Source organism: Pipra filicauda, unplaced genomic scaffold (genome assembly GCF_003945595.2).
Source record: "Pipra filicauda isolate LSUMZ 115617 unplaced genomic scaffold, ASM394559v2 scaffold20_size4479445_pilon, whole genome shotgun sequence".
In the NCBI taxonomy this organism is placed as follows: domain Eukaryota; kingdom Metazoa; phylum Chordata; class Aves; order Passeriformes; family Pipridae; genus Pipra; species Pipra filicauda.
In genome coordinates, this window is record NW_024104321.1 from 4,326,997 (window position 1) to 4,338,740 (window position 11,744).

The window sequence follows — 11,744 nt, forward strand, 5'->3', positions numbered from 1 at the left end:
TTCACTCATGTCTTCCTCCCTGTTCTTATTCTTTTGAGTCCCATTTGACCCATTACAGCTCTCACAGCTCAATGAAATGGCTACAAGCATCACGAAAGGGGCACAGCCTCCACACAGACACTGTTTAATGACCTCATGAATGCCTGCAGGAAGCTCCAGAAACTGTTCCAGGTGTTTGAGCTGTTGAGGTGTTTTGAGCTGTTCATGGAGGTTTTTTTTACTTCTTTGGTGTTAAAGGAATAAACAACTCAGAAAGCATAGGTTTAAATTATGCATTCACTTCTCTCTTGAAAGACTCAAATGTTTAATTCTTTCCCTTTTACTGAACTCTGGGCATCCATGAAATGTAGGAAGTCCATATCTTTCCAATTCATCGTGATGATAATCTTCACGAGATCCAGTGGTTTGAGGAAATTCTAAATAGTGCAGAACTATAAATCCTGACTTCTTTCATTAAATCTTTTGAGACATTTCTATTCAAGCAAGACTTATAGTAGAAAGGTCTGGCTTATTACTTTAACTAAGTACGAAGTTTTCCCTGGCAAAGTGGCACATCTTCCTTCTCATATGCCATCTTGCTCTTCATGCTCTCTCTCAGGCAACCCTGGAGCACTCCACAGGTTGGAGGAAAGCGGTAAAATCAGTTTTTTTGAATTATTCCTTCCTTTAAAAAAGAGTAAGGATAGTTTATGCTTAAGTAAAACACAAAATAGATTAGAAGTATATCATATTTAGTCTGAAATTGCTTGTCTACCACAGGCATTCTGGGCAATTAAATGTCTGCTTTTTGGGATCACTGCCAAAAGAACAGATTCAATTAAATGAATTGCAATGACTCCTAACAATAGTTAACTGGCCCACCTAATCCATTTAAATAGCACATCTGGTCTTGTCTGCTCACCTATTTATGGTTCACTCATACAGAATTTGCTAACATAAATGGCCTGAAATGATTTTTTTTCTGGTTTATTGCTGAATTTTAGTCACTGAATTACTAGATCTAACTTGGTTTGGAGCCTCCACCTTTGTCATTTACTGTTGGGCCATTTTGGGGAAATATGTGGAGGAATCAAAAACCATTAGCTAAAAAAAATTATATTTCATATACTAGAATTTATGGAATATGCCTCGAATTTTTCCTTCTGTGCAACCAGACCATGCTTACATAGGGTCTTGAAAATTCCTGGTGGCTCCAGGGCTGTACTGGGAGCCTCGAGATGTTCTGGCAACACAAATCATGCAGAATACTCACTACCAAAATTACCTGGATGGAACAAGGTTACAGCAAGGCTCTCCTGGGAGCAGCAAACTGGAGCAGAAGGGTGCCTGATGTCCACCCCACAACCAAAGTCCCTGTCACTGGATGGTATCTGCCCTTATGCTGTGTTTGTGCCTTGAAAAAAATGTCAATGGAACCTGATTGTAAAATTTGATATCATTAGCTAGAGTGCATATGGGAATTTGCCCAGAAGAACCAACAGAAGGATTGTGAAAACTCTCAAAGCTACTGAGTCATACTGCCCTTACCAGCCTTTCTCAAGCACTTTTCCTTTGCAGAATAAATTGAAGGGGAAGGTTATAAATTATTAAAGTACTCACCTTTATAATTCACAAATATAATTTTCAGTCTAATATATATTGGTTTCTGTGAATTGCTTGTTAGTAAGTACAATTTGGGTAAAAGTAACACTAAAAATTCCATCAAAGGTTCAATCAGACAATTGCCATTAAAAATTACTGCATAAAACCCTCATAGATACAATCACAAACAATTAACATACAATTACAACATGAAAACCTACCAAGTACAGATACAATCACAAAGACAAGTACTGCTGATGGCAAATCTAGAAGCAATTACACAAAGCTTTTGAAGAATGGCACACATTTATCTAAGCTTGATAAATGTATATGTTTAGCAGTAACATAACTGAGTAGGATTATTATAGCCAGTGAGATGGGGCAATTTCATTTGCATCAGTAGTTTTGCAAATTAAGAATATTTAAAATTTGATTAAAAAATGAAGATGCAGTTACTACCATTCAGGTTATTCACTTTTCTATCGTACAATCATTAGTTATTTTAGAGCCAACAGAATTTTGAAAAAATACTTCACATACATGAGAAATTATAATCCTTCATGAAAGCTCCTGATATGTAATCTTGGCCATAATTTGCAACCAAGAAGTAACAAGTAAGGCAACAAAAAGGCACTAAGTTGTAGTAACTGTTGGGTTCTTGACTCTGCACACTTACACCATGATCCAAAATTCTGCAAGTCAAAAGACACATTGCAGTAACTTGCAGGGATGATGGATCAAGCCTTTGCCTAAGGAATTATTCTTTTATTTTGCTGCTCACAGTCACCATTCAAAAACTGAGTGTTATTTTGTCTTGCAGTGCTTGGTGTGGAAATAAATCTGAGACTGATTTGAATGACAAGAGGATAATCATCAAGTTTATTCCTCAGCAAGCTACTAAAACAAATAAACCTAAGTTTGCTCAAAGTGATACTCTGAGAAATTCAGTCAGCAGCTCAACTTGAAATATATAATTACTAATAAGACATCTTTGAAATCACAATGATAAGCATTTTAAATTTCCAGAAACAGAATCTAATACGTAGAAGAAAGGTAAACCAAGATAATGATATGTCAGTATTGGCAAAGGGGCACACTGAAACACGTGATTTTACTTTTACTTGACAAGGACTTGACAGGCTTTGTGATAAATACCAGAACAAAGATTGTCTCTGTCATCAAAATTAAATCAAAGACTCATGGATAATTTTAGTCTGCCGACTTCGAACTGTACTTGACATACTCTTTCATGGATTCTGCTCCTGGATCAAGGACATTGCTCAGTGCAAGCCTCTGTACAAGCAACATTTTTCAAGACGAGAGTCATCCACAAGTTATTAAGTTGCTAAATATTAGATTGCTTAAATCAAAACCAAGCATGCCAAATTATTCCTTAACCTTATGCATACTCCAGCAGCCGTTCTGCTGCCAGATCTTGTTTTTGATGAATCAGTGACAGTAGCATTTTGCTACTGTATAATAAAAGGTATTAAAACACATTTAGCAGTGTTACTAGTGAACTACTAACTTTTAAAGTCACACACTTTCATATCTTCACTGCAATTTATGCTCTAAGAATCAGTTTTCCATGCCAGGTAATACATGAAAAAAATATGTGCATCTTTATTTTTGAAACATCAAAAGATTTTAATTCTATTCTAAATACCCACCTAAAACATTTCATTTCCGTGCACTATTTTGTAATTTCAATTTTTTAATAAAAGAAGTCTGAAGGGTCACATTCCTTTATCCTTGACCAAAGCTAAGTTTATAATTGATGGTTCACTATGTTTGCGAGGACCTGCTCAGTCTGATTCCTGCCTAATGTTTGTGAAAATTCATACAGAACTTAATGCTGACTGATGGGATCAAGATTTAAAGATGCTTCATCTCTGTTCCTGCTCAGAAATAAAACAAGAGGTGTGGAAAATTGATCAGATGGAAAGTGAGGCAGGAATATTTGCATTTTAGGAGTTGTCTTTGGCTACTTGGCACTAAGAACAAAATTTTGAGGTGCTTAGTTGAGCCAAATTCTAATTGACAAGTCATATTTTCTGGGAAACACACATTTTGATCCACAGAGATACACTGTTATTCATACTGTAAGATATTAGTAGTTTAATCATGCAACTAGGAACCTTGTTGAGTCATTTGTTCTCATCTCAGTCTTTTCATTACAGCTTAGTTGCCTCTGCAAGATTGAATTCTGATAAATTAATTTATTCTCTCATTGCTACAGAAGATGACCTTAACTTTATGGAATTAGCAAATATCAGGTTTCCTCTGTGTAATTGTAGTTCTTCCACTCTCAGTATGGATTACAAAATAAACAACATAATGAAACAAATCAGAGAACTCAACAGTTGGTAAATCTACATAATGCACTCTACTTGGTATGCACACTACAGCAGGAGAATGAACAGAAAAGGAAATGCAACCAAATTGCTTCACCTATTTTAATATTTGATGAAGAAATACTAAGCCTAGAAATATCATGTCTTCAGGGACCTTGTAGTTGATATTATTAAAAAATATCTTAAAAAGAGGCTCCTATGGTCTATCATAATAAGCTTTGGGTAATACTTTAAGAGTCCATTAACTTATGCTCAACTAATCTTGAATAACAATAGAAATCCTTTGAAAGCATGTATGATAGTTACACAAATACCACACAAATTCATTCTCATCCTTTTGTGAATGTTTTCCCCTAGACACACCAGAGTTTTTAATCCCTTTGAGTAACAGTCCAGAATTTGGTATTTTAACATTAATGAAAGGAAGTCAGACCAGTTCCAACCCTCAAAGAAATCAGACTCTATGTACTTTTGAGGATTCCAAATCAAAACTGCTTGTGAAACAAATTTAAGGAATTTTTTTAAAGTTACTTATCCATAACTTTGAAACTACAGTAGAGTAACAAACATGTTTTTCTCATATAAGTAGTATAATTGTAATATTTATTTTTTCTAATTAACATTATTTTTGTGGTTTAAATCAGCTGAGTTACCAATACAAGCTAAAATTTTTCCAGAGAATCAAAATACAATTTTTCATCAAAATTACACATTTTCTTAAAGTCCAAATATTTTTATTGGCATCTTGCTATTGACCATGTCCAGTCATTTCAAAGGAAAGACAGAGCTGAGAAGTCAGATGGTTTAAAGATCAGAAAATTAATAATTCCACCTGTGAGTGTCTTTGAATACATTTGAATGCAAACAAATGCTAAAGTCACAGACATTACAAGACAGAACTTTTTCTTCCATGGCTCTACTCTAACCACTTTCTTTTTGTTACTGCTGAGATTTTAAGTTTCTTGAAGGGAGAGATTCCTACAGTGGGTTAGTTCCTTACCAAGAGCCAAGCTTAACCCATGTCCTGCTGAGGTCCCATATACTACAGTAATATAAATATCTGTGATGTTTCTTTGCACTAGGACCTTTCATTGTTTTGCCCAGTTAGTTGGCACAGATACTAGATCTGGGGGAACAACAGATGAGAAATGGAGATTCACACCAGCCTCGTGCAGTGACCTCTCAAAACACACTCAGCACAGGATCTTGAATGGAGCAACTGGAAGTACTGGAATGTCCCTGGGTGCCCAGGACATACAGCCACAGGCACCAGCAGAGACTGATCTAGGCACATAGACACTCTCCCCAGTAAGCACATTCATTAATATTCCTAACTGCCAGCACTACTTTTAAAATCGACTGTTTTGTCCTTCTTTCAAGTGTTTGAGAATTCCATCACTTTTGTTTGGGAGAATAAACCACAACATCAAGGAACGGAGATCATCCCACTCACTCATCAGCCTGTAATTTACAGCCAGCACCGACCGGTTTGAGCTACCCTCTATGTACCTGGCAGGCCAGAAACTTATCTGTGTGGTAAAAGGTCATGATGACATTGCTAATTTGAAAATAAATAGCTTCCTGTAATGTTACAGAATTACTGTAGCGATCAGGCACATAAAGATAAAAGCTCATATAGATAAAAGCATATTAATTAGCTCATAAAACCTTATTAATCAGCCTTGTAATGGTAGCAGTTTAAAACCATAAAAGAAATGTGTAAGATATTTGTCTGCAGGCTCAAAATAGAGAAAAGAGTGAAAACCCACCCTCACAGCATGATGTGACATTCGCACCCTGCTACTGGGAAAAGGAATTTACAGTCTAAAAGTAGCATCTTCTTTACAGTAAATGAGTGATTTAATACATTTGCTCTGGTCTGGTTGAGGTATTATAGCAAAGAGTACTTTGGATCTACCAAGGCACATTAATATACTTCTAAAGTAGCTTGACAACTTTAATTCATTGCTGTCCTGGTTTTGGCAGGGATAGAGTTAATTTTCTTCCTAATATCTGGTACAGTGCTGTGTTTTGGATTTAGGATGAAAATAATGTTGATAATACACTGATGTTTTAGTTGATGCTGAGCAGTGCTTACTCTAAGTCAAGGACTTTTCAGTTTCCTGTGCTCTGACAGTGAGCTGGGGCACAAGAAGCCAGGAGAGAGCACAGGCAGAACAACTGAGCTGAACTGACCAAAGAAATATTCCATACCACAGAATGTCTTGTTCAGTATATAAACTGGAGGGAAGTTGAATGGGAGCCACTGATGGCAGCCTGGGGACGGGCTGGGCAGTGGTCAGCAGGTGTTGAGCAATTGTATTGAGCATCACTTGTGTTTCTTGGGTTTTATTCTTCTCTCTCTTTTCATTACTATTATTATTGTTTTCATTAATAATATTATCAGTATTATTATTATATTTCATTTGTTTCAGTTCTATCTCAATCCACAAGTTTTACCTTTTTTTCCAATTTTCCTATCTATCATGGAGGCCAGGGCAGGGGGAAGTGAGCAAGTAGGTGCTTTGAACTTAATTGCCAGATGCGGTTAAAACACAATTACTCATGGAAGTCACTGTGACTCTGAATGAGAGAAGGATCCTATGAGATCCATTTGTAAAGAAGAAATACTATGCAAAATGAACTCTGTGGCTACTGACTTCAAAACAGAGGATACCAATGTGTTTCCTGATCTATGTCTTAGACCTCTTTCAGGCAAAATTTACTATTCAGATTTAGATCAAATGAAATTCAAGAATTCTAAAAAAATAAATAAATATGTCTTGCTTTCTCATGGAAGTGTTCTATTTCCATCTTTATTTAATATTTTGCATTTCTGAGTAAAGGCATCCACTCTCATCCATTGAATTGTCAACAAAAACTAAAGATCAGAGATTTTTAAAAAATTGTACACCCTTTTATTTATTTCCTTGTCACACCCCACTTGCCCTACAAGTTTCTGACAAATCTGCCTTATTCCAAGGAAGACTTTTTGTACATAGAGCAACCCATTTCATTGTAAATAACTGAGGCAATTGCAGCAATTTATGAATTGGAAAAATACCCTTCTTAATCACTAAATCTCCATTAATTTTATATATGTTTCCAGAAGGTAGAACTGTTTGCTGTGCAAGAGACTATAAAAGAAGAAAGGTATGATTTTTCCCTTCCTTCCTTCCCTTTGGTCCCATTTGCATAGCAGATTTACTTGGGAAAAGTGAGCTCCACTAGTCTCTGGAGCAGCCATGAGCAGCAATGGTGGTGCATGGTCCTTGACACTTACCCACCTCCTGCTCCTCCTCGAACATATCACCATTGCTTCTGACTTGCATAAACCAACAGTTATCCTGAACACATTCTGACAGGACCACATCAGGGTAATGAAGGCTAATGTTCCACTCTAAGTTCTTCAAAAAAATGCATTTTGGGACATCAGAGGAGTCAGTAGGGTTTTTTTCCTATTCACCAAATATCAAACTGAAGTTAAGCACTATTTTACATATTCAGCAGTTCATCCCTTACAGTGAATTAATGGTAGAACTTACATTGCCAGTGTGATCAGCCTTGTAGTTTCTAACATAATATGGTGAAGATTATACCATTTTCACTTGTTGCTTTGTCATATAAAATTGTTTATATTATTGCAAAACAACAGTGACATCCAGAGGTACAAAAGCCTAATCAGAAGTGTTCATTATCCATGACAAAGTTTCCAAAATCTGAGTTACTCAGGATTTCAACTTTGAATGTTTGAAACTCTATGAATTTTACAAGCATGTAGGGTATATAAGCAACACATGTAAACTTTTTATTTTAAATCTCCCCCAACAGAGCCTTACACTGGCCAATATTCATTGGAATATGGTCGACTGAGACAATATTGGGACAGTGGCATAGAGAACCATTATGTCCTGTCATTAATAGTCACTGATAAGGCTCTGTATGAAACCTTTTGGCCCAGATACTTTTCTGTACACTTTTTCTTGAAAAGAAGCAAGATCAAAAAAAAATCAGGTATAATACTGAAAAAAATTTCAGATATAAGAATACTTTTAAATTACACACAGCTACACACTTTCCTGGAGAACCGAAGCTGTTAATGTACAGCAGGTTGCTAAAAGCACACCTACTAGGTCAACATGTGATAGGGTATTAGGCAGACTGCAGTGCACTGTTTCACTTCTGAGACATGAAAATGAAATTGTGAACTCAGTCCAGCCCAATAGCGGGAGTGACCAGCTTCAGGGTGCATTTATATGCACAGTAAATGACTCCTTTACACACAGAGTGTTTGGGTTTGTAATGAGGCTGAAAATTCACTGAAATACAAGTGCTGAGAGCTTTGCCTGAAAAAAGGACTGACAGATTAGAAGCTTTAAGATATTTTTCTATTTTTTTTTATATTGTAAGATTCCAAGTGGGTTGCAGAAGAAATAAATATATATGTAGTCTAGAGGAAGAAATAAAGTATCCACAGCACTTACAATTATCATAATCCTAGAAAAGTTCAAGTCTCAAAGGAATGCACTTATTGACCAGTTCCTCTGCTGGTCTGAATCATAATAGCTCTGCTTATTTCAATGGACCTCTGTCATGTTACATCAGCAGAGGACTCCTATCAGTCTCCTTCTTAACATTCCTGTCATTTCCAAATGGATGTAAGTGCTATATCATTTTTGAGCTTTTTAGCTCCCCACTTATGCTGAACCAGTGCTTGCAATAGGAAGATAACAGCATATATTCACCATTTCTGTCCACAACATTGGAGGAAAACGCAGGTCTGTTTAACTCTACACACTCATTTCTTTGTCCAGGAAGAGTATTTTAGAAGATGCCTTCTAAGCAATCCTTTTATATACTGAAGGAAATGGCTGTTGTAATAACCACAGTATCGTTTTGTCTTTCAACAGAAATTTCTCCTAGAGTAGCTTTTGGTTGTAAATAATGCCTGGAAGTAGCTTATTTTAGGAGGTTATCTTCCTTCCTACCAATACAGTTCCCAGATAATGTTTTTCCCAGGATTTCATTCAAGGGAATAAAGTTTTTTGAGGAAAATGCTATTCATCTCCCTTGATGTCAGACTAGCAGTTAGCATACAGGTGAACTGTTTACAAAACTAGAATGCTACTTCCTGCATCCAGCTGACAGATTTCTGCGGTTGGTAATTTATTGCTTATTCTTGCTATGAAAGAATTTGCACAGAATCCCTTCATTGCATTCGTTTTTTGCATAAAAGGCAGAATAATTACAATTCTTCTCTTTGTGATCATGCAACTGCGAGTTCTAGTCATGTAATCTAAAAACAATTTACTGATAACCATGTGTGAAATGATACTGTATAAATAAGAATCTTTCCCTCTGACAACTAAATGACAACCAGTTGGACTAAATGAATCCTTCTTTTTTTCTCCTATTTATGACAATATGTCTGTTTCTGAATTCAGAAATTTCAAATTTCTGGAACTCGCAGATAATAATTTATAAAACTAAATAGGGATGTACAGTGTTATATATATATATTGGTTGAAGAGGAAGAAAAAACTGGAGTAGAAAAATCCTTGAATACATTTAGTAGCGATTAAGAAAGTTGTTTTTATGGATAAATAGTTTCTACCTCAGGAAATAGATGATAGATGTTTAGCTAGCATACATCATCAATAGCACATTCCTTATTTTCCTGAGCTAAGGATCTAGCCCATATGTTCCACTATGACATAAAAATGTTTTTCATCCTGATACAAGAAAGAAACAATATCTGAACACATATTATAAATAGAAATAATTGTGAGTTGTAGCGGGGCAGATGTTAAATAATATGGCCAAGATTCCACAAAAAGTATGTATCCAGGTCAAGGCTATCTGTACAGTTTGCTTGTCTCTAAAATATTATAGCCCTTGCCAAAGTCCCTGTATTTAAAAGTTTAAAGTAGGATGACCTTGAATTTGGCAGCAAGGATTAATGTCTTATTATAACCAGTAAATACCTACGTCCCACTAATTATTTCATATGTACAGCAAGTAAAAATGAAAGAAATCCATCTCACCATATTTGGGGATATGAACCACAGAATCACAGAATATATCAAGTTGGAAGGGACCCACAAGGATTATTGAGTCCAAGAACCACAGACTCATAGAATGGTTTGTGTTGAAAAGGACCTTAAATTTCATCTAGTTCCAACCCCCCTGCCCTGGGCAAAGTCACCCTTCACTAGATCAAGTTGCTCAGGGTCCCATCCAGCCTGGCCTTGAACACTTCCAGGGATGTGGCAGGCACATCTTCTCTGGGCAGCCTGTTCCAGTGCCTCACCACCCTCACAGTAAAGAATGTCTTCCTAATATCTAATCTAAATCTCTTTCAGCCTAAGGTCATTTCCCCTTGTCCTATAACTACAGGTCCTTATAAAAAGTCCCTCTCCCACTCTCCTGTAGACCCCCCTCAGGTAGTGGAAGCCTGCTAGAAGGTCACACTGGACCCTTCTCTTCTCCAGGCTGAACAATCCCAATTCTCTTAGCTTTTTCCTCATAGGAGAGATGCTTCAGCCCTGTGATCATATTACTGGCCTCCTCTGTAATAGCTCCAGCAGGTTTCCTTGAAAAATGTAAATTGAACTTAGCCTCTGATTACCACGATGTCACAGACGAGCAAAGAGGGCACAAAGAAGTGAAGTATTTTTTTGAAAATTTTAAGACAGATCATTTATCAGCATGGTTCTTTCTGGTTAAAGGTCTGTATCCCTGTGAATCCATGGCAGAGATAACATTATAAAGGAGAGTCCACATGATGCTGTGCACATCTGCAGTCCATACTTTTATTAGTAATCATCAACTGTCTTCCGTGCATGTTAATCATAAAATAAAGGAAGTGGATTCCTTGCAAATACAATATTTTATTTTTACTTCTGTCCCTAAATAGGTATCAGGCTAGGGAGGCACAGCTCATCACTAAAGATGATGAGTGCTTGGCCAGGGCATGATCATCAGTCCCAGACAGAGCAAGTGCATCAGTTTCATACCTGGGCAGCTGGAGGCACAGCACATCCCACTTCAATCACAGCCCCCAAAGTCTGGCAAGGTCTTCTAGACCCTACTATGCAAGTCACCTTTGGAAATACATTTTAACTTCCTACAGAACACCTCCTCTAAGTGGAAGATGTGTACGTAACAAAATCCCCAACTTTGTAAATGGTTCTACGGATCTCGGTAGCAGAGAAGTTGAGGCTTCTTTGGTTTATTTTCCCAATTCTGAGACCTTCTTTTTAAGAATGATTCACACTAAGAAATTAATGTGGAATTAAAATTGAAGATACAGGAAGGCATTACATCATATTCCTCATGTGCACTGAAGACAGTTGTAATCTCCTAATCTCCAATTTGCATGTGATTAAGCTTCAAGAGTGTTGCTGACTGTCTATGCTATATTTTCTGCTTCAGTGCCTATTGCCAGGCATTTTTCAGAACTGATAGTGGCTTATCACTATCAAAAAGCAGCTCAAAGTCCTTAGGAAAATCTTCAGTTTAGAAACCATCCTTTTAGAGTTGTAAATGGTACCTGCTTTCCTTCATCTTTATAGCTATTAATAGGCATACTTCTCATGACAACTGGATTGTTTGTGGGGTTATGAGATATCATCTGCTCCTTCTCTTTCCTCCTCTCTTAAGCTATAATTTTCTGTCATATCGTAATGGGTTGTCCTGGAAATAGCTTGCCACAAAATGAAAGATTTGTTGCTACTAAAAGAGCAGAAACAGCTGTAAAAGAGCGAAAGTTAGATTTCAGCCACATGTTCTTTAAACAAATGAATAGGA